The sequence below is a fragment of the Camellia sinensis genome, chromosome 10 (genome assembly GCF_055761805.1).
Source record: "Camellia sinensis isolate YWXY chromosome 10, ASM5576180v1, whole genome shotgun sequence".
NCBI classification, from domain to species: domain Eukaryota; kingdom Viridiplantae; phylum Streptophyta; class Magnoliopsida; order Ericales; family Theaceae; genus Camellia; species Camellia sinensis.
Genome location: NC_138970.1, coordinates 134638402 through 134665910, shown reverse-complemented (window position 1 = coordinate 134665910; position 27509 = coordinate 134638402). Strand labels below are relative to the sequence as shown.

At 37.7% G+C, this 27509-nt stretch overlaps 1 long non-coding RNA gene across 4 annotated transcripts; it reads left to right on the top strand.

The window, feature by feature from the left end:
- Positions 1-218: 218 nt before the first annotated feature.
- Positions 219-27509, top strand: LOC145801321 (uncharacterized). Of its 4 annotated transcripts, none has more exons than XR_014342636.1 (5): positions 219-458; positions 554-739; positions 2664-2799; positions 25847-25961; positions 27230-27509. It is a non-coding gene; the product is annotated as an uncharacterized LOC145801321 (long non-coding RNA). The 4 variants fall into 4 exon arrangements; XR_014342638.1 differs by having other exon boundaries at positions 983-2799; XR_014342639.1 differs by having other exon boundaries at positions 554-817; positions 2703-2799.

The window sequence follows — 27509 nt, the reverse complement described above, 5'->3', positions numbered from 1 at the left end:
AATTTGAGTAGATGTATGTAAGAGAAAAAGTGATTGAGAAGGAGAGAGGAGAGAGAAAAAGTGATTGATTAATGTGTAAGAGAGATAAAATAATTTTGAAATTTTTTTTCAAAAAACTCGAACCAAACAATTTTTTTAAATTTTTTTTCTAAAACTCATCTCCCAAATGCAAACCAAACATACCCATTTAGTTTCAAACACTCTGTCCTTTGTGTACTCTCTCCCAACCACTCTCTGCTCTCTCCCGCCCAAATACTCTGTGCTCTCTCTCTCTCCCTCTCCTACTCCCACTCCCACCTATCCACGTCTCCTCCCTATTCTCTCTTTATCTCTCTCTTCCTTTCTGTTCTTCTTCTTTCCTACCCTCCCTCTTCACTCCCGACGCCGCTTTCTAGTCCTCGATTTCTACCTCTCGCCTTCTTTCTCTATCGGGCTGTGTCTCGAACTCGGCTTGCAAGGTAAGTCTTTTTTCCCGCTTTAGTGTTTTGGTTATTTTAGGGTTTTATTAAGAATCTAGATGTTTGATGGCTTCTATTTTTTTGTTCTGTCACAGGTTTCTAATTCAACCCACATCTGCCAATAACAAGGTTAGGGCTTTGCTCTTCTTTCTTCAAAATTCTTCTTCTATTTTTCTTTGTTCATCCAATTTTGTATGTTGCTCAATTTCATTTACTTGGGCCATGTGTGGTAATGTTTGTTGTTGACCATCGGACAACAAACCATCTCTGCCAATACCAAGGTTAGGGCTTTGCTCTTCTCTCTTCAAAATTCTTCTTCTATTTTGCTATCTGTATTTGTTTTTGGCTCTCCAGAAAATGTAATTTGTTTACATTTTCCGGAATTGGATTGTTTTACTATGAAGTTTTTGAGTGGGGTTCAAGTGCCAATTAATTAAGGGTTATTGCCAATTAATTTGTTTCTTTGCTTCTATTTAAATTTTGAATTCCTAAAGTAAGTAGTAATCTGTTTTCTCTTTTAAAAGGGCATATATGGGAAGAAGTGAGGGAATTCAAGAACACAGTTTATAAGCAAAACCATGTGAACACAGTTTGCATGTCATCCATAACTTCTCTGGAATGCTTCTTCTTCTTTTTTTGTTTTATAGTTTTATAGTTTTTTTCAATATTAAGCTGATAGTGTAAATTTCTAGGTAATGTTCTTACTCTTTACATCTTATAGATTGTTGAGTTTATGTAAGATTGATGTTGAGTTAAAACTCTTCCTCTGAAGTTCTGGGATTTTGTTTTTGAGGTGGAAAGAGCTTCATTTCAGCATTTTATAGTGTAGGTTATACAGTATGTTTGGATTGAAGGTTGTTGAGTTTATATGAGATTGATGTTGAGTTGAATTTTCCTCTTTTGTGTTTGGATTGGATTGGAGCTTCTTAAATTGTTTTATATTTTGTTTGGGGTTTTCACTGTGTGTTTCCATTAGGGCTCTATTTATAAGATGATGCATTCAAATGAACATTTAATTTGTCTGGATGATGGAATTTGGGACTTTTTGCTAAGTTCAAATTATGTAGTTATTGATTGTTCTAACATTTCTTTTTCCTCCCTTTCTCTCTTTGATAATTTGTTTTTATTTCGAATTAAAAATTCTCCCATGTAATATACCTTATGATGGTTTGACCTTAAATGAAATTCTTCCACTAATGGGTAGGAAGATGCATAACAGAATTCCTTTCAATTTGTCTCAGCCTAGTTGTCCATTGTTTTGCTCTTGTTGTTGCTTATATTTCATTGCCTTGACACATACACCTGCTTGAGTGTGTGTGTGAGTGTATGAAGACCTAGTTGGGTTCCAAAAAACCCTTTTCATTGATTGGAAATAGAATTGAAAGAATATGTTATAAGGTCTTTGTTGGTTATATTTTAGTTCTTGTTCTAGATGAATATTTAATATCTGGTTTTTATTTTTTATTTTTTTATGAAATATTTCTTGATTGTTTGTTGCTCCGATTTGTTCCCAAGAAAACTATTTATGTACTCTATTTGTGTGCAATGCTTGATTGGCTCGAAGCTTTGCATTTAGATTAATTTAAATCTCTGCTTTTTTTTTCCCCATTGAAATCTACCTGATTGTGTACTCTTATATGTTTTATTTTTATTTTTCTGAAACCAAACTAAAAACACCTAGAGACTTGCTCAGCAGGTAAGTTTTATATACAAAACTGCATCTAATTTGCCATGGCTTCTTGTTGATGCATTCTTTCATTTAATGGGTTTCAAAACATATTTATTCATGCCCATTTGACGTGGCTACATGTATTTTTTATTGAGCTGTTGTTGTTCAATATGTTGTATTAGACAATGGAAAGAAGTTATGTGGAATGTGGTTGTGTTCTTGAGCTAGGGCTTTATTCCTTCTCTAAACCGTGTTTTGGCACATTTAAGCAAATTTTATGTGCTGAAATTTTCTGTTTTATACATGTTTCTTGGATTTATGCATGATTGGTTGTGTTCTTGCTTCGGTACGTGTTAGTTAATCATATGAACCACACCTAGGCTCTCACGATATTGTATACAATGGTTAGAAAGGATTCATGCAATGAAACCCAATAAGTTGGGAGAGTTGATAGGCATGCTCAGTTTGCTACTTATCCAATACATAACGATTGTAAATCCTTTATTCTTGGATTTTTCTTCTTCTTTTGTAATCAGCAAAAAGAATGCAAATTATCTCCACCCATCTTCATGCAGTTTGCTGTCCAGAAAGTGAATCATAGAAAGCGAATGCCTTGGCTGAAGAAAGTGTCGTTGCTCTGATAAAATCTCAAGAACATGCATAATTATGTAGGTAAGTGTTGCATTAGCCTTTATGCTACCCTCATGATGACTTTAAAGTAGCTACAACTAAATTCCATGACTAGCATTATTTTTTGTGTTTGGACCATATTAAACTTGTAAGAACCTATTCATATAGCGTTGTGGAAGTGTATATTATTTCAATAAGTTGTTCTATTGGAATCATTTTAGGGAACCTCTTTTTTTGTTTTGTTTTTTTTTTTTTGGTTTCTTCTTGGGTTCACTAATGTTGGTTTAATGAATAAGTGGTTTGAAGTACTTCTGATCATTGATCTCTGTTCTAGTTTAAATTGAACTCATAGGGAAACCTTCGTAGTCATCTTTATGGGATTTATCCCATTGTCTACCTTCTACCAAAACCAACATTATTCAAGTGAAAAAAAGTAAGGAAAACTAACTTCACACAAATGAAGAAGATTGAAAATAATGAACTTTAATACACAGTTTTGTAGTCATTAAGCAGTGGAATAGCATATAAAAAATGTATTAATCAAGCATTCCACAAAGTGTAAAGAATCACTTTCTATTGTATTTCGTTTAAGTCGTGTTGTTAAGAACACTTTGCTTGGTGGAATGATGAAATTTTTGTTGGCAAGCATGGGAATGCATATTCAAATATTTGAACAGTCACTTTATACCCTGTTGTTCATGTCCTTAATGAATAGCACCAATAATTGTTTTGGTAAATTTATTATTGGTGGGCAAATTGGAGATAGATAATCATGCTCTCCTAGGTGCAATGACAGAATGTGAATGACTATTGCTCGTATGCATCTTAAATTATTATCCACAATACTCTTTTTTTCTTTTTCTTTAAAAAAAAAAAAAAAGTGTTGGATACAAATTATCCACCTTGACAAACCAGGTAAAACAAAATAATGTAATGTATTATTCCTAATCCATTTTAATAATAACATTTGTCCTTCTCCCTTGTTGTATTAAAACCAATTATGTGTTCTTTCTTTCTTAAAGTCTGCTACCTGTGTGTTGGCACATAAATTTTAAATCAAATTTATGTTTAAATTTCAAATACAGTCAATCACACACATAGAGCCTACGATAAGATTGTTGTAGGCAATCACTTCCCAAATTGATTAACTTGCTCCGTTGAAGTGTATAAATAAAACAACGTCGTATCTTAACGACGTTATTCAAGATGCTTAAATGACACATGGAGCCTACGAAGGATGACACCTGTAGAGCCTACAGCAAGGACACCACACAGGATGAAACCCCAAAGATCAATCCGGTTAATCAGATATATGATTAATCAGATAGCGCTATTATTCAAAATTCAAATAGGCGCTATCATTCAATTTGAAATTCAAAATGAAGATGAAGCGTTCCTATCACCTGATGGCCCTCCATAAATATGAGGACCATCACACAAGACCGGGGGATTGGAAAATCAAAAGGGAAAAGATCAGAGAGAGAGAGAGAAAGAAATTGAGAGCTAAAGAAGTCATTACAAAAAAAAGAAGAAGAGAAGCCTAGAGAATTGAAGAGCCTACGCTAATGGCGATGAATAGGTAAAGGGCTCCAAACCCAAACTGTATTTTGTATTCGAGGGTTCAAAACCCATAACAATCTCAATAAAATATTTCTTTTTTTTTAATTTGTCATTTGTTGTTTATTTTGTTCTTCATTAATCGGAGGTTTCATTTGTATAAAATGTGTAATTAACGATCTGAAATACAGATCGGAAATAAGAACCTGCTATTCAAATAATCAACACTGTTTAGTCCAAAAACTAAACAGTGGACATTTGTAACATAAATTTTGAAATGTGTTTAAACACTTCATGCTTTAAAATTTGTGTTTACAAATTTTGGCACGCCTAGTGGGACCTTATTTCTCCTCCCATCTTTTGAAGAACAAAAAAAAAAAATATATATATATATATATATAGTTAAAACTTACTGACGTATTCTTTTGTTATAGGAATGCTGAAGCAACTGTTAGGAGACAAACCTACACTCCAGTGGTTCTGAAATCACCAAGGTTGGAGATAACACCCATCACCCAAGGGGCTCCGGAGCGAATGCTCTTGGCTGTCCCAAAGGTAGAGCCAACGAAATCCTGGAAAGATGCACTTCTTTCCCCTGCCACCCAAGGGGCTCCGGAGTGAAAGCTCTTGGCTGTTCCGAAGGTAACTGGTGTGACGAAGAAAGTCACACTTCTCCAGAAAGCTGAAAGTTTGAGAAAGAGTACTGAAGATTATGTGAAAGCGTCCAAGCAGTACGCAATTGTGAGGGCCACAGTCCGAATGAAGAACTTTCTAATTCAGGCAAAGGAGGCTAATCAGTTTGCAACTGCGACTTTTGTTGCAGCTTCAAGGGGGGCAACAAAAAATGTTGTGGCCCAACTACTCAAAAGGGTAGAAAACTCCATTAAAATGGTGGAGTTTGCCCAGAAGAAAGCTTCTGTTGAAAACATGGCCATCATTAGGGCCATTGGGAGGAGGGTAATGACCCAAACTTCTGTTGATGGAAAAAAGGCCCCTGTTGTTGAAAAAACAGTTGCTGCCTACGAACCGATAGTTCTGTTCAGAGCACAAAATCGGTCAAACCAAATCTCAGTCAACTCTCAGGAGCCAAAGGAACACTCGTTGGCTCGACAAGGTTTGAATAAGGAACACCCGTTGGCTCGACAGGGTTCAAATAAGGAACACCCGTTGGCCCAACAGAATAAGGAACACTCGTTGGCCCGACAAGCTTCGGATAAGGAACACCTGTTGGCCCGACGGGATTTGAATCAACATCAATTGACCAGCTCTAAAAATGTAGGGACTATTTTGAAAATTCACGAGGAATTTACAAAGGCACAAACGGTTCCTTCTATGCTCTTAGGGGCTCGACTTGATATGTCATCCGGTCCAGTTTCGAAAAGACAAAGGTGAAGAAGAAATAAGGCCTTAAAGAAACTGGAACTAAGAATAGTGGCAACAAATGTTATAGGAGCTATTGAAAGGGCTCTCTCGAAAGATGAACCCCAAAAACAAATTGAAAGTCTTGTCTTTGTCGGAAAATCCAAGGTGGAGGAGGGTAAGCAACCCTTGGGAAATATTTCTACTTTGGTTGAACTATCTATGGAGGGAATAAGAAAAGGGCCTATAACAAGGTCCATAACCCGTCAGGCTCAAAACAAAGCATCAGATGCTTCAAATATGAGTAATGTTGTGGGGGTTGATAATCCTTTATACGAACAAGATGATTCTATCTCGTTTGTTTCAACAAATATTGGAAACAATGAATTGAAAGATATCAACAAAGTCGCGGTTATGATGACTGAGGTTGAGAAAGAAGGTGAAAGTTCGCAGGTCCAACAGGACCAAAGTCTCAAGGAAAAAGTAGTGGCCCTACAAGAACAACTCGAGAGAAAAGAACGGGAAATGTCTGCTATGTTGGAGCAAATGCAACAGCTGCAGGCCCAAATGACAGGACCAGGAAGTGCACCCAAACAAATGACACAACCTGTTGTGGGGACATCTGTAGGCATACAAAGTACACTAGCCCCAGGGGGCAATGGTCCTTGTTACTCTGATTTAACCAGTGGTGGTATGAATCCAATGCTCATGGCCATGATTGATGATATGGTGAGGAGACAAGTAAAGAAAGTCAAAGAAAAAGATGATGAGAATTTTCGAATAATTACAAAACCTTACCCAGCATGGGTAGATGCTGTTCCATTCCCTTCTGGTTTTTCCCAACCAGATTTCAAAATGTTTGATGGAACAGGAGATCCAAGACAACATGTGGCTCATTTCCTTTCGAGATGCGGGCCAATAGCCCAGAATGAGGCCCTGTGCCTGCAGCTATTTGTCCAATCGCTTGAAAGTTCTGCATTTACTTGGTATGCTAATCTTCCTGAGGGATCAATCCTAAATTGGGATTCCATGGTGAAGGAGTTCCTTAAACAGTTCTGCAATACACGAAGACGAGTTGGAGTACCAGAACTGATTGAGACCAAGCAACGTGACAATGAGTCTGTTACAGATTTCATTGCAAGATGGCGAGCTTTGACATTTGCTTGTCCTCAAAAGTTTACACAATTAGAGTTAATTCGGATGTGCCTTAACAACTTCCGACATGAGCTCTCTACGGCTCTTATGGCTCAAACTTTTGAAGGATTCAATGATCTATGCACTAAAACTTATGATATGGAGCTGCATTTAGCTAAACGAAGGAGGTCTAGGGCCGTTGAAAGGGTTGAGTCCTCAACTGCAGCTACAATCGAAACCAGAAAGAAGGGTCCCGTTGTAGTAGGGGCTAAAAATCCCAAAGAATTTAAAAAGGTGACTATGAAAGAGAGGTTGGAGAAAAAATATTCTTTCATGGATGATCTGGTCGAAGACCTATTTGAAGATCTGTTGGAGCAAAAGTTGATTGCTCTCCCTGAGGTGAAAAGACCACATGAGGTAGGAAAGACCAATGATCCAAAGTATTGCCCCTACCATCGTTTGATTAGTCATCCGATAAAAGAGTGCTTTGTTCTGAAAGATAAAATTCAAGAACTTTTGGACTCTAAGATCATCGAGCTCCCTCCTCAAGAGAAAGCATCTGCTAACCCAATCACTATCGACAATGATAATGAAGGTGAATGGGTTGTTTATCAGTCAAAAAGCATGAAGAAAAAACAAAATGCCACAGTGAAAGTTAGAAGTGTGGTTGATTCAACAACACAAGGGCCAAAAGTTTCCAAAAAGCAAAAACCAAAAGTTTCTAGGAAACAGAAAAAAGCCAAAGTAAGTAAGAGAAAAGGAAAGAAGAATCCAAAGAAAGAAAAAGGGGAAAAATTGGTCCCTGATGAGCAGTTAGAGCAAGGTCCTCTTGTCCCAGTCACATTGGAGGAATTTCTACCTTCAAAATTTCAATCTGTGGAGTTGCAGACATACTTTGATAAAAGAAGGGAGGAAAAGTTTACATTGGCCCCTTGCCTAACCATCATTGTTTTGAGTGATGACGAGGAAGATGAAGGTGAAGTTCGTTCAAAAGTTAGGGAAGGAGATTGCATTACATCTCCTATCTGTATACCTGACTCACCAGAGTATACACCAGCTTCTCCGGAAAACACAACAGAAGCCTTTTCTCCAAAATATTCGCCAGTACCACCAATGTACTATCAAAGCACTCCAGAATATGTAAGGGGGGCAGAACAAGGAGACACCGGGTGTAGGTCCGACTCTGAGCTTGTGAAAAAGGCGAAAAAACGACTACACTTCAAGGATGATAAGGTGAATAGCGGGTGTATGTCGGATGATGAAGTATGGAAGCATTCAAGTAAACAAGCAAAGTCATCTCAAGTTGAGGATCCTAATGAAGATTGGGAACTTGACTTTTCGCCTGATGGTTCACCATACACATCCCCAGCTAGGACATACGATGGAGAAAGTGTATCAAGTGACCACTTTGACTTTCCTTGTAATGTCATCACTGTGGACGTAAATTTTGAAGAGCGAGAAATACATATCATTCGCAATCCAGGTGATGGTGAGAAAGCAAAAATTGAAGCTAGAAGGGAAACGGAACATCAGGCGAAAGTAACTGTCTCTTTGAAAGATGAGGGTTTTGAAGCCCATCAAAATTTGAGTATTGAAAGAAGTCAAATTTCTGGACACCCTTTCCCTAATTGGGTCGAATGGGTTTAGTTTCCACGAGGATATGCAGTACCTCGTTTTCCTTTATATAATGGGACAGGTTGTCCAAGGCGCCATTTGGTTCGTTTCCTTGCACAATGTGGAAACACAGTAAAAAGCCAGGCATTACTTCTATGGTAGTTCGTTCTTTCTTTGGAAGGATGGGCAGCGGATTGGTACTTCAGCCTGCCACCTAATTCAATCCCAGATTGGGACACCATGGCTGATCGATTCTATAGGACATTTTATAAACCATGGCCAATAGAAATTGAGATGTCAGAACATTTGGATGACGAAGGTACATCTTCTCAAACATATGATTTCATAGAAGGCACAATTGAGGAGAAGATTGAAATTGCCCTTGACCTTCGAGAGATGGGCACTTATCGCCCAAGGGATTTGTTCCCTTTATGGGTAGAGCAAACACCATTTCCTGAAGGATATGAACTTCCAAATTTTGTCCTATATGAGGGGTATGGAGATCCTCAAAAACATATTAGGCGTTTTTTGAAACAGTGTGGGGAAACAGCTCAAAATCAAGCTCTTTGCCTAAAACAATTCCCCCTTTCCTTAGAGGGGATCGCCTTTGACTGGTATTGCTCCCTCGATGGAGTTGTGGTGCCTAGTTGGGAGGCCATGAAGAATGGTTTTGAAGAATCTCAATGCTTTTATAGGCGTGACTCCCGGTACCTAAGAAATGGGAGAAGAATGCAGCTCTAGGAAGATGGAGAAGTGACTGATGATGAAGATCACCCTGCAGCTGGACCAGTTAACATGGTCCAAATAAGTGAGGGAATAAAAGAAGTTAAGGTCAACGAAAAGGCGGTTGCTGAAGTATGCCAGACTTACTTGACCTACCGGAGGAAATTACGAAATCCTCAGGACCCTCAAACGTCAGAAGTTCCACAAGTTTTGCTAGAGGAAGAGCAAGTGAAATATGATGTACTAGCTCATCTAAAGAAAATTCCAGCATTGTTGAGCGTATATGATGCACTAAAAATGTCTCCAAAGCTTCGAAAGTCTTTAATATATGCCCTGTCCAAGCCAGAGGATTTCCACAAAGAAATTGAGGGTAGAAATCAAGAGAAGGCAACTACATGCATGACTATGGTAACCTTTGGTGACAAAGACATGTGTGCTGAAATGACAGACCATAATCGACCTTTGTTTATCACTGGGCTTATCCATGATGTGAAAATTTCTCGAATTCTCGTTGATGGAGGATCTGCGGTAAACCTTCTGCCTCGGAGGGCCTTAAATTTATTAGGGGTTCGAATTTCACAACTTCGCCCTAGTCGTTTGGTCATTCAAGGATTTAATCAGAATGAACAACGCCCAATGGGGAAAATTGAATTGCAAACCAAGTTTGGGGATGTTGAAGAAAGCACTGAGTTCTTAGTTATTGATGTAGACACCTCTTACAATGCTTTGCTTGGGAGACCATGGATGCATAATCATCATGCAGTGCCATCAACTTATCACCAATGTATTAAGTACCCGTTGCCGTCACCCAAAAAAGAGGGGACAATTGTGGCTGACAATGATCCATTTGGAGAAGTAGAGGCCTACTATGCTGATGCTCGTTTCTATATAAAGACTTCACAAAGAAAGGGAAAAGATGTGAAGAAGTCTGAAGATACTCCAAATGTCAAAGACGCTCTAGAGTCTACTCCAGTTTCAACAAAAAGAACTTTCCGATATGTGCCAAAGTCCGAAAGGAAACTGGGGGCAAAGGCTCTAGCCCCAATAAATCTAATTTTGGATTTCAAGGGTGAGTTCACGTTGCCATTAAGGAGGACAGAATGCACCTATGTGGAGAAATATAATAAGATTGTGGTCCCTTCTAAAGGAAAAGGGTCGAAACCCATCATATTCCACTCACTTGGAGATGTTGAACAGAAAGTGAAAGTTGAACAAGTGCCAGAAGAAAACATCTCGAGTTTTGAGAAGCCTACCTTCAGTGCAGAAATCACGCAGATGTTGGTAAAAGTTGGTTTAGATCCTGAAAAAATACCAGGAACAATGACACCCTTTGACTTTGCATTAACACCTTCACAAAGGCAGGATATCCAGCAAGGCGGTATTATCACCGCCAGGACAGAAGGGTTAGGCTATCAAGGGGATGAGGAAAAATTTCCAGTAAACATGACTATCACTCAAGATGTGTTGGAAGATGTTGACCAAGATGAAGCTCAACCTGCACCAACAGAATTTGAAGCAGGAGGCCAAGCCACCGTGGATGACCTTCGTGAAATAAATTTGGGTGATGAAGGAGAAAACAAACCAACCTTCATTAGTGCAAATTTAAAAGAAGAAGAAGCTCGGCAATATATTTCCTTCTTAAGGAAGTATCGTGACATATTTGCATGGAACTACAGTGAGATGCCTGGTCTTAATCCAGAGATTGCAGTCCATAAGCTTGCAATTCACCCTGAGAAACGGCCAGTTAAACAGCCTCAGAGGCGAACTCGACCAGAGCTTACAACCCAAATTGAAGCCGAAGTCGACAAGCTTATCAATGCAGGATTCATCAGAGAAGTCAAATATCCAACCTGGCTAGCAAACATAGTGCCAGTCAAGAAAAAGAATGGTCAAATCAGGGTTTGCATTGATTTCCGTGATCTCAATGAGGCTTGCCCTAAAGATGACTTTCCTTTGCCCATCACTGAACTTCTTGTAGATGCAACTACTGGGTATGAAACCTTGTCTTTTATGGATGGATACTCAGGATACAATCAAATCCGAATGGCACCTAAAGATGAAGAAATGATTGCATTCAGGACTCCGAGAGGAGTCTTTTGCTATAAGGTAATGCCTTTTGGCCTGAAAAATGCTGGGGTCACGTATCAAAGGGCGATGATTGTAATTTTTGGTAATATGCTCCATGACACCATCGAATGCTATGTTGATGATCTTGTCGTCAAGACAAAGGAAAAGGAAAACCATGTGGAAGATTTGAGAAAAATCTTCGAACGTTTGAGGAGGTACAAACTCAAGATGAACCCACTAAAATGTGCATTTGGAGTTTCATCAGGAAAATTTCTTGGGTTTGTGGTTCGAAACAAAGGGATTGAAATTGACCCTACCAAGATTAAAGCTATTGCCGAAATGCCTCCTCCACGAAATTTAAGGGAATTGAAGGGGCTACAAGGGAGATTGGCCTATATCAAAAGATTTATTTCTAACTTGGCTGGTCGATGTTTGCCGTTCTCAAGATTGATGAAAAAGGGTGTTCCATTTGAATGGGATCAGCAATGCCAAAATGCTTTTAATAGTATTAAGGAGTATCTTTTGAAGCCTCTAGTACTTATGAGCCCAATAAAAGGAAAACTACTTTTGTTGTACATAACAGCCTTGGATGGTTCGTTAAGGGCATTGTTGGCACAACATAATGAGCATGGGAAAGAAAATGCCTTGTATTACTTGAGTCGTACTTTGGTTGGGGCAGAGGTCAATTACTCCCCTATCGAAAAGACATGTCTTGCCTTGGTGTTCGCCTTGCAAAAACTAAAGCACTATGTCTTGGAACACGAAGTCAAGTTGATATCAAGAGCAGGCCCCTTGAAATATATACTTTCACGGCCCATACTTTCAGGGAAAATTGCAAAGTGGGCTGTAATTCTCCAACAATTCGCAATTGAATATGTTCCCCAAAGAGCTGTAAAGGGGCAGGCTCTAGCAGATTTTTTGGCAGCACATCCTATACTTGATGACTCACCTCTAGTAACTGATTTACCAGATGAAGAGGTTATGCAAGTAGAAATTCAGAAAGGATGGGAGATGTATTTTGATGGAGCTTCAAGGAGTCCAGATGGCAAAAAGCAAGAAAATCCTAAAAACAATAAAGCTGGAATTGGAATTGTGTTTGTGACTCCAGACAATGCTATAATCACCCATTCTTTCGCTTTAAGTGAAGGATGCTCCAATAATAAGGCAGAATATGAAGCTGTAATTGCTGGATTAGAATTGGCATTACAAATTCCTATTGAAGAACTCTCAATTTATGGAGATTCGGAACTGGTGGTAAAGCAACTTCGTGGAGAATACATTGTTAAGAAAACAAGTCTCATCCCGTATCATGAAAGGGCTGATCAATTGCTTTCGCAATTCAGAAAAACACATATTTTCCATGTGAAGAGAAGAACAAATGCTTGAGCTGATTCACTTGCAAGTTTGGCTGCATCACTCACCCTACCAGATAGTAAAACAATTACTATCACGGTAGGTGAAAGAAGGGTGTTACAACCTTTAAAAGAGGTTTCTGACTTGGTTCCAATCTTGGTTGTCACCACAAAAGGAGAAAGCGAGAAGGATTGGCGGGAACCATTCATAGCTTACCTCCAACATGGTAGGCTACCTGAAGATAAAGTAAAAAGAATTGAAGTGAGACGCAGGGCTACCAAATTCGTCCTGTGGAAAGATGGAACGTTATACAAAAGGTCTTTGGATGGAATGTTCATGTGGTGTATAGCCAAGGAGCGTATTCAAGAGGTAATGGCAGAAATACATGCAGGTGTATGTGGGGCACACCAAAGTGGTCCTAAATTACATATGCAGCTAAAACGGTTGGGATACTATTGGCCGACTATGATTACAGATTGCATAAATTATGCTCGAAGATGCCAAGTCTGCCAATTCCATGGGAACTTTCTCCACCAACCCCCAGAGCCTTTACATTTAACAACTTGTTCTTGGCCATTTGCAGCATGGGGTATGGACATTATTGGTCCTTTTGTACCTCCATCTTCAGCAGGATATCGATACATCCTAGCTGCAACTGACTATTTTTCAAAATGGGCAGAGGCTGTGGCTTTAAAGGATATAAAAAGCACAGTTGTCTCCGAGTTCATCCGAACCCATACCATTTACAGGTTTGGGATTCCAGAAAGTATCATCATGGATAATGGACAGCCATTCAGGAGTGATGCTTTGAACAAGTTATTTGCCAAGTACAAAATCAAAATCAACCATTCATCAAGATATCATGCACCTGCCAATGGTTTGGCAGAAGCTTTCAACAAGACATTGTGCAAAATTCTTAAGAAGATGGTGGATAAGAACAAAAAAGCTTGGCACGAAAAGTTACAAGAAGCTTTATGGGCTTATCGAACTTTGCACAGAACTCCTACTCAAGCAACCCCTTATTCGTTGGTTTTTGGAGGAGAAGCAGTGTTACCACTTGAGGTTCAAATACCATCATTACGAGTGGCAATACAAGAGTCCTTAACAGAAGATGAAAGTGCAAGAGTGAGGTTGGCTGAGCTGGAGACCCTGGATGAAAGAAGGTTGTATGCTCAACAGAACTTGGAAATCTACCAACAAAGGATGGCAAATGCATTCAATAAAAGAGTGAGGCTTCGTTCCTTTAAAAAGGGAGACTTGGTACTAATGGTTAGAACACCCATAGTAGTCTCACGAAGAACCAAAGGAAAGCTTGAGTCCAAATGGGAAGGACCTTATGTGATTGAGAAGGTTTATTCTAATGGGGCCTATTTGTTGATAACGATGGATGGTGACAGAATCATTCCCCCAACCAATGCAAGGTTCTTGAAGAGATATTACCCTTAAGAAAGCCTGCTAGGTTGAAAACCCGAAAGGGCGGCCTAGGCAAAAGTTAGGGCAAAAAAAAAAAAAAAGTCTGCTAGGTTGAAAACCCGAAAGGGTGGCCTAGGCCAAAAAAAAAAAAAAAAACCACCAACGGTATTGTATGTGGTTAAATTGCTAAAATACCTCACCGAAATCTAAGGTGGTAAAACATTGGATACTCTTGGCCCGCAAGAGTATAAACTGTGCACGGCCAAACAAAAGTCAAAAACCACCAACGGTATTGTATGTGGTTAAACTGCTAAAATACCTCACCGAAATCTAAGGTGGTAAAACATTGGATACTCCTGGCCCACAAGAGTATAAACTGTGCACGGCTAAACAAAAGTCAAACCCCACCAACGGTATGGTATGTGGTTAAACTGCTAAAATACCTCACCGAAATTTAAGGTAATAAAACATTGGATACTCCTGGCTCGCAAGAGTATAAACTGTGTACGGCCAAACAAAAGTCAAAAAAACCACCAACAGTATTGTATGTGGTTAAACTGCTAAAATACCTCACCGAAATCTAAGGTGATAAAACATTGGATACTCCTGGCCCGCAAGAGTATAAACTGTGAACGGCCAAAATAAGATAAATAAATGTATTGTATTGAGAAATTTCATATAACAAGTAAATCTTTTGTGTACGGCTAAAATAAGACAAATCAATGTATTGTATTGAGAAATTTCGAATAACAAATAAATCCATCACTGAGCGAAATTTCATAAATACATTATGTTCGGATGAATAAAAAATAATAAAAGTGCATTCATTCATTAAGAGAAGCCTTAGCCCTTTCAAAAGCACGTTCCACAACACTATGTTGTCCATTCTTCTTCTTTTGTTGGCTCAAAACATTCAGAGCAGTTTGCACGCCTTCTTCTGATTTAGAAACACTCTCGGAAGCTTGTGCAAAATCACACATAAAGGATGCATGTTCCGCTTGGGTGGATGGCAATTCCTCTTCAAGTTGTTTGAGTAACTCTTTGGTTTGAATAATCCTTTGGTTAAGACCCGCAATCTGCTCATCCGACTTGATAATTGAAGCAGACAACTGTTCATGTTCGCCAGAAACTTTGTCGAAATGAAGCTTCTTCTCACAATATTGGGCCTCAAATTCTGCAGTAGACAAGTTTGAAGAGTCTGCAAGTTGGGTTTTCAAAGCAAAGCACCCAAGGAATATCTTTACCTTATCATAAAAGGAGATGAAGTCTACACCCAAACTCTTTAAAATCATGAAAACGTTGTTTGCTACAGCAATCATGCCATTAACATCCGTCATTGATTGGAGAGAAATAGTAAGACCTTTCTGAATATGGGTGGCTGCTTCGTTAGAGGAATTTCCCAAAAGAAGGTTAGATGGAGCAAAGGGTGCTTCGAGTTGGTCAAATAATTTGTTAACCCCATTTGCTTCGAGTAAGTCTGCAAGAATTTGGGCCTCTTCCGAGGCATCAGAAGTAATTTCGTCTGTCTCTTCCAATGTGTCAGAAGTATTTTCTGTGAAAATAGAAGGAGATACTCAATGAAAACGTAGAAGGTAAAAAAAAAAAAAAACAATATATATATATATATATAGATGAATGAAGTATACCTTGGTGTACGGCTTAAAGAGACTTAGGTGGAGGAGACAAGTTGTGATTCCCACAAGTGGACCATGGATTTTGCAATGTGGCATGATCTAAAGAGAAAAGAGTTCCTTGAGTATCTATACATGATGAAATAAAATGAGGTACAAGGAATGAATAAGAATACCCTTAAAGGTAGCCAATGGCATATGCGAGGTAGCTGGGGAAGTCCGAGGTGCAGTGCCTAAAAAAAATGAAAGGTATTAAAAAAATTTAAAAATAATAATAATAATAATAATGAAAAAAAAAAAAAAAAAAAGGAATTATACCTTTCTCTAATAGCTTAGATGACTCGTTCGAAGGAGAAAAAGCTATATTTGCTGAGGGTGATTTACTCATCTTAGTCGGTGTGCCATCTAAAAGAGGGGTGTAGTCATAAAACTCATCTTCACTTTCGCTACTTCCATTAAGAGAACAATCAAAAGATTTGGTAGGAGAAGGAATTTCAACACTCTTAATGCGAATACGACCCAAGGCAGTTAATTCATACCCATCTCCCTCAAAGAGTTCTTGAATCATATTCCCATCTTTATCTTCAAGAAAAGAGTACAAGTATATGCGAAATTGATCCATTGGGGTTTTGGTCGCTACGGTGGGTTGGGAAGTTCCTGTACAATCACTGATAGACATAGTCTCTGGAAAAAGCTTTGCGAGACAAGCAAATTGAGAGCCAGAATCTACTTGCTCAAAGCTAAATCTCATTTTAAATTGAGAATTACACATATCCTCGAAAAGATGAAGGAGATCTAAAACCGAGTAACTAGAACGAGAAGGAGCAATAAGTGGTCGACTATTATCCATTCTCTGAGGTGATGATGCTTCCAGAGCAATAGGTGAAGATGATGACGTAGCTCTAGAGTAAGAAGGATTCTTCGTCTTTCGGTGTTTAATTGGCATATCCAGTTTTCTCTTGCGTGAGGATTTCGGCTGGGAATGAGTAACATATTGGAGCACGGTAAAGGAAGTTCCTAGCCACCAATTGGCATAAGGCATGGTTACGTGAGAAGTAGATCGGGAGCCTGGTAACTCCAATGAGACTTTTGTACCACAGCGTAGCATATGGCGCCAGTTGTAATAAAATTTAGACCACTCAGAGGGCTGCCGACAAGACACATTAAGCGGTATAGGGCATGCTTGAGCAAACCCAAATTGACGACCGTATTGGTTAGGGGAGTACGGTTCAGAAATGAAATTAAATCCCATTTTAAAAGTTAAAATCCCTTGCCTCAAAGATATAAGATATCCAAGGTGGAAAGGTGATATCCTTTCAGAGTCGACCAGAATGCCTGAAGGTTCACTTTCATGAGTAAGAGCCCTAAATTGACACTCCGTACGATAAGTTAGGAGAGAGTCCACAAATGGAAATTTATCAGTAAAAAACTAGGCAGCCGATTGGTTTCCAATAAACCCAAGATATGGCATGAAATGAATATCAGGGATCGGACAAATCGACTGAGGATCCCCATGAGAATAAGTCTTGACAAAATATAGTGAAATCCATCCAAAAAAGTAATGTAAAGGACCCTGAATATTTTCTTTCCCAGGGGAAGATGATGATGCCATTTTGCCAAGACAATGATAGAGGTATGCAAGGACGGGGATGGCCAGGCTAAATAAGGTTCCACCTGCCATTTTGGTGGCTACATGAAAGGTCGTCGGACGAATTTCCCCGGAAGAGTGAGGGAAGACAAATCCGCTAAGCCAGCTCGCCAAAAAACCAGAAAGATACACATCATCAGGGATTCTGTCTTTTCGTTGAAAACCACCAATCGAAGTTGGGGATTCATCAATAAATTTGAAAGTCCAGTGGTTAAACTTCTTGGATTGAAATGAGCTGGCATAAATGTTGAAAAGCCCACGGCACGCCTTGGATGTCTGGGACGAATATAAAATGTCATTGGAGGGGGTGAACTCTTCATAAAACTCGCCATGGATAGGAAGCCCGCTAATGCGATGAAGGTCCCATAAAGAGATCCCAAGTTCGCCGTAAATGGTGTGGAAAGTGTTGGTGTTGGGTGACCATCGCTCTAGGAATCCTTTGAGGAGGGAGACATTCCTGGCATAAGCAAATTGGGATACATAGATTGCAGCATAAATCCCACACTTCTTCAAAATAGGGGCAAATGTGGAAAGAACATCATTCAACCAAAAAATCCATATAGGGGATTGCAAATGGGTAGAAATGCCACGAACATTAAAGGAATTATCCCACTTTAGTTTTTCATGCTTCATTCTCTTAAGAAGAGTATTAAATTCGGAGCAGTGAAGGTCTTCAGAAAATGGACGAAGGATTCTGACAGGGAATGAACCAATTGATTTGGAGTGCCATTTCTCGAGAATCTCACAGCAGTTTCGAATTCCTGTATAGATCAAGTCTTCGGAAGCCGTATGTAAAGGGATGTAGGGGTCCAACTCGGTAGGTGACAATAAAGCAGTGATAGGTTTGTGCCGAATTATTTTCGGACCAGATTTATCCAATACATTCCTCTCGTCATGTCGAAGGTATTCGAGTGTCTTTTCCATGCTTCCTAAAAAAAAAAAAAAAAAAAAAAAAAGGAAAAGAAAAAGAAAAAGAAAAAGAAAAAGGGTTAGTTGAGGCAAAATGTCCTAATATAAAGAAAGTGACGAAAGCCCCTTGCCAAGAAATCAAACTATTGGAGTGAAAGACACAATCACTGCCAAGGTTTCAAGCTATTGGGGTGAGGGACACAATCACTGCCAAGGTTTCAAGCCATTGGGGTGACGGACACAATCACTGCCAAGGACTCAAGCCGTTGGGGTGACGGACACAATCACTGCCAAGGTTTCAAGCCGTTGGGGTGATGGACACGATCACTGCCAAGGACTCAAGCCGTTGGGGTGACGGACACAATCACTGCCAAGGTCTCAAGCCGTTGGGGTGACGAACACGATCACTGCCATGGTCTCAAGCCGTTGGGGTGACGGACACGATCTCTGCCAAGGTCCCAAGCCGTTGGGGTGACGGGCACGATCACTGCCAAGGTCTTAAGCCGTTGGGGTGACGGGCACGGTCACTGCCAAGGTCTCAAGCCGTTGGGGTGAAGGACACAATCGCTGCCAAGGATTCAAGCCATTGGGGTGAAGGACACAATCACTGCCAAGGATTCAAGCCATTGGGGTGAAAGGACACAATCACTACCAAGGATTCAAGCCATTGGGGTGAAAGGACACAATCACTGCCAAGGACTCAAGCCGTTGGGGTGACGGACACAATCACTGCCAAAGTTTCAAGCCGTTGGGGTGACGGACACATTCACTGCCAAGGTTTCAAGCCGTTGGGGTGATGGACACATTCACTGCCAAGGATTCAAGCCATTGGGGTGAAGGGACACAATCACTGCCAAGGATTCAAGCCATTGGGGTGAAAGGACACAATCACTGCCAAGGACTCAAGCCGTTGGGGTAACGGACACAATCACTGCCAAAGTTTCAAGCCGTTGGGGTGACGGACACATTCACTGCCATGGTTTCAAGCCGTTAGGGTGACGGACACATTCACTGCCAAGGATTCAAGCCATTGGGGTGAAGGGACACAATCACTGCCAAGGATTCAAGCCATTGGGGTGAAGGACACAATCACTGCCAAGAATTTAAGCCACTCATTGCCATTAGGCTAGAAGGGGCAATGATACCTGCAAACAAACTCTGACGTCTTGCGTGTTGCCTGCAAAAGAGATAAAAAAGACATGAAATAATTGTTAACTGAAAAAAAGAAAAAAAAGAAAAAAAAAGGAAATTAGTCATCATGATTCGTGCAATTAAAATTCACTTGCACGAATCATGAGGGGCAAGGTTGATTTGACTTTTAACAAAAAAAATTGGCCAATTGTACAAAGGGCTGCTACTAATACAATATAAAATAAAAGGTAGCAGGCTTAAAAAATTCTGCTACTAATACAATATAAAATAAAAAGGTAGCAGGCTTAAAAAATTCGATTTTCAAAAAAAAAAAAAAAAGAAAAAAAAAAGAAAGTCTGTTCATATTTGGTTTTAGCAAAATCTGCTGTTAAAAAAAGTATAGCAGGTTTTTCTTTAAACAGGAAAAGTCTTTGCTTGGGCTCATAATTAAAAACAATTTGATTTACAAAAAATAAAAAATAAAAAATAAAAATAAATAAAAGAGAAGAAGAAGAAGAAGAAGTCTGTTCATATTTGGGTTTAGCAACATCTGCTAAATAAACAAATATTTGCTGTTCAAAAAAATAAAAAAAAAGTATAGCAGATTTTTTTCTTCAAACAAGAAAAGTCTGTGTGTCCTCTTCAAGAAACCAAACAAATCAACAGAACCCATGCTTTCTTAATTGGGGCCTTTAAACATATATTAAATTGAGGCCTTTAAAATATGTTGATGACAAGAATCTGGGATAGTTTGGCTACCCACTACAATGGAGAAGGAAAATACCTAGCTGATTAAGCATCCCAAAACCATTTGGGCCACGTGGGCTCAACCATCTATGACTTATAACCTCCTGATATTACATGGGTTGTGACTGTAGAAAAACATGATATCCATGAAGCTAGTGTGGGAATTAAAAAAGGCAATCTGCGTTGGTTTGTTCTTCTAAAAATAAAAAAATAAAAAAAATAAAAAAAAATAAATAAATTAAAAAACAAACAAACAAACAAACAGTTTGAAACTTTGTTTGACCTATTTAGATTCATGGTCTACCAAAAAAAAAAAAACCTGCTAAATAGTTTGAAATTTTTTTGAAATCCTTTGTTGGCCTATTTAGATTCATGGTCTACACCAAAAAAAAAAAAAAAAAAGAAAGAAAAAAAAGATGAAGCTAGTGTGGGAAATAAAAAAAAGGGTTCTGTGACTCAGATTTTGTGACTCAACAATAAGTAGATTGCTAGATGCCATGACCAAGTTACTAAACTTGTTCAGATTTTTTTTGGTCTTTAAACAAGCAACTCTTCTTAAGCAAAAAAATACATGCTGTTAAAAAAAGAAAAAAAAAAAAAAAAAGGAAGCAACAAATAGGGAAGTATACCGGATTAAAAGGAATTTAAAGGATTTCTTTTGGTGCCTTCTTTAAAGTACAAGAAGAACAGCTTTTGTTGGGAAAAAAAAAAAAAAAAAAAGTTGCTGGAAATTTTCTGGAAGCAAAAAAATCTGCTGAAAAAAATCTGTAGGGGAAAAAAGGGCTGCAGGGAAAAAAGGGCTGCACGGAAAAAATATCTGAAAAGGTGTAATATAAAGGAAAAGTCTTGCTTAAGAAAAGAGGTAGTGGTCTCCTAAAATACCTCAAAGAAGCAAGAGTTTATGTAGGATTTGAAATACTAAGTAAGAGTTTGTATAGGATTAGAAATCTTACCAATGCCAATCCCAAACTCCTAAAATATATATATATATATATATATGTTGTAAAAAAAAAAAAAAAAAAAAAAAAAAAAAAAGGCCCAATTAAAAATAATGGCCTAGAAAAGGAAAGGTCCATGATGGCCTAGAAAAAATAAAAATAATAATAAAATTTGCTGTAAAAAAAATGGTGGCAAGTTGGAGGCCCACAAAAGAAAAGGCCCAATTAAAAAAATAGTGGCCTAGAAAAGGAAAGGTCTATGATGGTCTAGAAAAAACCATGGCCTAGAAAAGGAAAAGTCTATGATGGCCTAAAAAAATAATAATAATAATAATAAAATAAATAAAAAAAAAATGGTGGCAAGTTGGAGGTCCACAAAAGAAAAAAAAACCAATAAAAAAATGGTGGCCTAAAAAAGGAAAGATTCATGATGGTCTAAAAAAATCCATGTTAGGCTAAAAATAAAAATAAAAATCTCTACCGCAAAAAAAATTTGGCGGCAAATTGGAGGCCCACAAAAGGAAATGCCCAATTAAATATTGGACCTTACTCATGACCCTTCAAAAATAAAAAAAAATAAAAAGTCAAAGAGTCGTCAACCCAAAAAAAAAAAAAAAAAAAAAAAGGCCAGGGACCAAAACACAGAAATAATCCCATCAAAGACCTAAAGATCATCCAGATAAAAGTGCCAAATTGTCGTGACTCGCACAGTTAAGAAAATTCACTTGTGCAAGTCACGAGAGGCATTTGTTGGCACATAAATTTTAAATCAAATTTATGTTTAAATTTCAAATACAGTCAATCACACACATAGAGCCTACGATAAGATTGTTGTAGGCAATCACTTCCCAAATTGATGAACTTGCTCCGTTGAAGTGTATAAATAAAACAACGTCGTATCTTAACGACGTTATTCAAGATGCTTAAATGACACGTGGAGCCTACGAAGGATGACACCTGTAGAGCCTACAGCAAGGACACCACACAGGATGAAACCCCAAAGATCAATCCGGTTAATCAGATATATGATTAATCAGATAGCGCTATTATTCAAAATTCAAATAGGCGCTATCATTCAATTTGAAATTCAAAATGAAGATGAAGCGTTCCTATCACCTGATGGCCCTCCATAAATATGAGGACCATCACACAAGACCGGGGGATTGGAAAATCAAAAGGGAAAAGATCAGAGAGAGAGAGAGAAAGAAATTGAGAGCTAAAGAAGTCATTACAAAAAAAAGAAGAAGAGAAGCCTAGAGAACTGAAGAGCCTACGCTAATGGCGATGAATAGGTAAAGGGTTCCAAACCCAAACTGTATTTTGTATTCGAGGGTTCAAAACCCATAACAATCTCAATAAAATATTTCTTTTTTTTTAATTTGTCATTTGTTGTTTATTTTGTTCTTCATTAATCGGAGGTTTCATTTGTATAAAATGTGTAATTAACGATCTGAAATACAGATCGGAAATAAGAACCTGCTATTCAAATAATCAACACTGTTTAGTCCAAAAACTAAACAGTGGACATTTGTAACATAAATTTTGAAATGTGTTTAAAAACTTCATGTTTTAAAATTTGTGTCTACACTGTGTCGCCATCTAAGGTTATATTTTTTTACTGGATAGTAATGCATATAAAAATCTTCACAATTGATAATTTGAAGCGGATGTGACATGCTCCATCAGAAAAGCCTTAGGAAGTTTTTGATGTCCCAGTTATGTTCATCTTTTACTTGAAGAGGATGTGACATGCTAATAATGAGCCTCAATAGCTTTTACTTGAAGAGGAAAAATCTTTACATTCAGATTGTGCATACTCAATGAAACACAAAACACTCAATACCTCTGGATTAACCATCTTTTTCCAACATGCATGGGGATCATGGATGATGGTCATAGAGTGCAGTACCTAGAAATAGGATCATCCTTAGTAGGGGTATTTGAGCTTGGTGGTTTGATTATAATCTTGATGTAGTAAAGAGAATCAACATATCCAAACGTGACACGTATTACAACTACCAACAGGTAATATGACACATATTACTCTTTAGTTTTTATATGTTTTATTATAGATACCATCTCACCTAGGGAGAAAAAATAGCGTAAATATGATATATGAATAGTAAATCAAGTGTTCTAATTTCTTGTTTCATATCTAGAAAGCTATCTATGTAGGCATTGTTTGATGTTAAGGATGATATAGATCTTTAAAATATTGTCGCACTTTTAAATGATGGTTTCTGTTCAATTTTTCAAAGTCATTGTCTATGAAATAGGCTCAAGTCACCGTTTGGCCCATTTTTTGGACAATCATTTATGTTAAAGTCTTGCAATCATGCAAACTCGATAGCGGTCATCTTAATTTAATAGCATTTGATGTCCTTGCTTCCCATAACAAAGACAAAATGAAAGAGAAAGAAACAGGACACAAAAATCCCAAATTTAAAGTGACAATTCATCTTAGAAGAAAGAAACCAAGGCACAAATGTGTCTAAAAGGCCTTCTTGAGCCTAATTTGAGGTTACCTCAAATGGGACTAACTTTCCCACTTGGTTCTTAACTCGAAAAACCTAGGATATTGGAATTGCTTTGGCTTCTGCATTGTTCCATGCTCTCATTGGTTATTTAATTCTCTGCATCACACGACGTCATTAATGAATTGTATAAAAATTAATTTTAAAATATATACTTATGGAAACTTACGGAACTAGCACGGGACTCTTGGCATGAAAACTAAGTAGAAAAATGTACTTTTTTAACACTTAGGTTTGAAAATAAGCCATCGGGGGCCAAAATCGTGAAACATCCATGAGAAGGCCTGGGGAACACCTTGAACATCTCAGGAGGGACCAATGTAAGTTGTGAAAACTTACAGAACTAGCACGGGACTCCCGGCGTGAAAATTAAGTAGAAATATGCGTTTTTCCATCACTTAGGCTTGAAAATAGGCCATCGGGGGCTAAAATCGTGAAATAGCCACATGAAGGCCTAGGGAACATCATAAACACCTCGGGAGGAACCAATGTAAGTTGTGGAAACTAACGAAACTAGCATAGGACTCCCGGTTTGAAAACTAGGTAAAAAAATACACTTTTTTAACATTTAGGCTTGAGAATAGGCCATCAAGGGGCCAAAATAGTAAAGCAACCACGAGAAGGCCCGAAGAACACCTCAAACACCTCTGGAGGGACCAATGTAAGTTGTGAAAACTTACAAAACTAACATGAGACTCCAAAATCGTGAAACAACCACGAGAAGGCCTAGGGAACACCCCGAACACCTCGGGAGGGACCAATGCAAGTTGTGAAAATTTACAGAACTGGCACGGGACTCCCTATTTAAAAACTAAGTAGAAAAGTGTAGTTTTCCAATACTTAGGCTTGAAAATAGGCCATCAGGGGTCAAAATTGTGAAACAAGGGATAACACCCCAAACGCCTAGAGAGGGACCAATGTAAGTTTTAGAAACTTACGAAACTAGCACGGGACTCCCGGTTTGAAAACTAAGTCGAAAAATGCATTTTTTCTTACACTTAGGCTTGAAAATAGGCCATTGGGGGCCAAAATCGTTAAACAGCCATGAAAAAGCCTGGGAAACACCCCGAACACCTCGGGAGGGACCCATGTTAATTATTTTAAAAATATTACCTCCATTTCTAAAAATGTTAATTATTTTTAGCGACGAAATAAAAAAAACAACCGCTATTAGTTTTCAAACAACTTTTCTTGACGAATAATTTTGTCACTAATGACATAGTTCCAACAAATAATTTCCTCACATTTGCTTAATATTTCGTCACTAACTTGAAATATGTGGCGACAAAATTGTTTGTCATTAAAGAATTTTGTTTTGTGCTCATTTTAGTGAGGAATTTTTTTGTTACCTTAATCTATATCATTGGTGAGGATAAATTTCGTCACTAAAATCTCTATCTTAATATTTTGTAACGAAATATTTTGTCGCCAAAACAATTAAAATAAAAATATTATTTAATTATAGTGACGAAATGAATGTTATAGAGGACGAAAAATTCAACATTTAGAGATGAAAAATTGTCGCTAAAAATGAAGAATAGGCGACAAAATGATTTTTCATCGTCAGATACTTTCTGCGACAACAAATAGACAACGAATGTGGTAACAAAAATTTTTCGCCACAGATCACTTTGGTGACAAAAATTTGATGTTTGAAGACAAAATTAGTTTGTCACCAAAGGCCTTTTTTGTTGTAGTGTAAAGTAGAGGATTGGTAGTACTTGTTATGCTTACTTGCTATACACCAGCCTAAAGATTACCAGAGTCGTATTTACCATCTCTTATTTAAATTTTGAAATTTATCTAGATAACGAATTGTCTTAAAAGATCATTGCATATGATTTTCAATGAATAAAACTTGTGATTTTTGGAGCATGGCGTGGCATTACATTCAGGTAAATAAGACTGCTTAAGCATATATACTTTGTGAAGATACCTTTGCTGGGCTTTATCCTCACCCCTATTGGAATTGTATAGGAAATGATATGATGATTCCGCCAACCTAAAGGCGGGGAAATATGTTTTGAGAGCACGAAACTCTTTTTTATTTTGTTATATATTTTAACAAGCCAAGAGCTTTATTTGTATAGGTGTGTAACCATATTTGTGAAGCTGAGCTTAAGCCTTGTAACTTGGAGCCCTTACGGCATTTCTTTTGTTGCTTTATTCTCTCTTTTTTTCATTGTTGCACATGCTACGAATTCACTCTTTTGAAGTCTAAATTTGTATTGCATTTGGACTCCTTTTGTAAATCTCTTGCACGAATAGAAATACAAATATAGATATTTGACCACTTGGTTTGATATTAGTGTAATTGAATGGTTTTATCAGAATTATCTTTATGTCATTTATTTTGGGACGTTACACTACTTTTTGTGCGGTGGAGATCGGGTTTCGTCACCGTTGGTTTTGGAGTTTTTCTCATCTTCCTTCTCCAAATCTTGAGGTAGAGATTTTCTTTGAGTTATATATACATTTTTGCAAGTCTATGGTTATTTTGATATTGTTTGGAGTGTATTGATGTAGGGTTTCATTTTATGATATTGTGTTTTGTTCAAAGAGGTTTTTTTTTCAAATTTCTCACCAAATCCTATAATTTATGAACTGTGAGCATGCATTAGGAGTTTTATGAGCAAAAATCTTTCAAGTATGAGGAAACCGCTAACTTTTACGAAGACCTTAGACTAGAGGAAAGTGAGAAAAATGTTGTATTGCAGAACAAATATGAGTTGTGTGATAGTTGGGATTTCTAAAAGTTTTAAATCTTTCTAAAGAGAAACTCTAATTTTCTTTTATGAAAAACCTACATTTTGGAAATTTGGGAAAAAGTTGAATTTTTTGTGAAATCGTGAAATGTTGAGATCCATTTTGAGAAATGATGAGGAAATTGTCATATTCATCTTTATTCTTGAAATTCCTTATAAGAGAGGAATTGATATTGAGAAAATAGTGAATTGAATGTTGTTATACTTATCTTGAAAAGATGAAGATTGGAAAAATGATGATTTTCATGTGGAGGTTTCTTTAATTTAAAGAGAAAAGAAATGTATTTGATGATGTGTTTTTATATATCTCTTAGAATATATATATATATATATATATATTGAGTAGAGATGTGAAACTTGATCACAATGGAAGATTGTGTGGATGAAATGAGAAAGTATTGAGAAAATTTGGGAAAGTCCAAAGCATTATGGACATATATTTCATTGACATTTCATTACATGTTCATTGTTTTTCTTTTGAACTAGCATTGTTAAGATCACTTTTGAAATGGTAATGTTGTGGAACAAAAGATGTTAATGAATTGCTTTGTGGTAAATATGGTGGAAAATCCTGTTAAGGGGTGTAGTTTGAGAATTAAGTTAGCTTGAGTGTCTATAGTGTAAGACTAGAAATAAGCACGTGTGGGTGTCTAAGCCCTTCGTTTAGAAGTCGGTAAGGTAAGATTTGGTAGTGCCTGATAAGCCTACTTCTAGACACTAGTGCTGAGGATTTGTTTGAGTCGTATTTATCACCTTTTATTGATATATGAAAATCATTGGATTGATTATATTTTTGAACGAGCATTGTACATGAGATTTTCAAAAGAGAAAAACTATTTTTGAGTATGGCATGACATGTGCATCCATCTCATGAGATTGTAAAAATGTATATACTTTATTAAGAATTCTCTACTGGGTTTTGTGCTCACTCCTAGTGGATTTGTTGCAGGAAAAACTATTGTGATCTCGCCAAGTAGAGGTGTGGAGAATAGTTTTGGGAGCACGAGACTCTTATCTCTTATTGTTTTATTTTGATAAGTCATGGGCTATATTTGTATGGGTTCGAAAACCTTTGATTTGTAACCGGGCTCTAGTCTCGGAACGTGTAGCCCGTAGGAGCATTATTTTGTGCCTTAATTTCTATTGAATCCTCGTTACTTGTTGTAAATTATTATCTTGAAAGTAATTCATGTATAAAGGCACGCAGAACTTTTCATCTCTAAAATAAA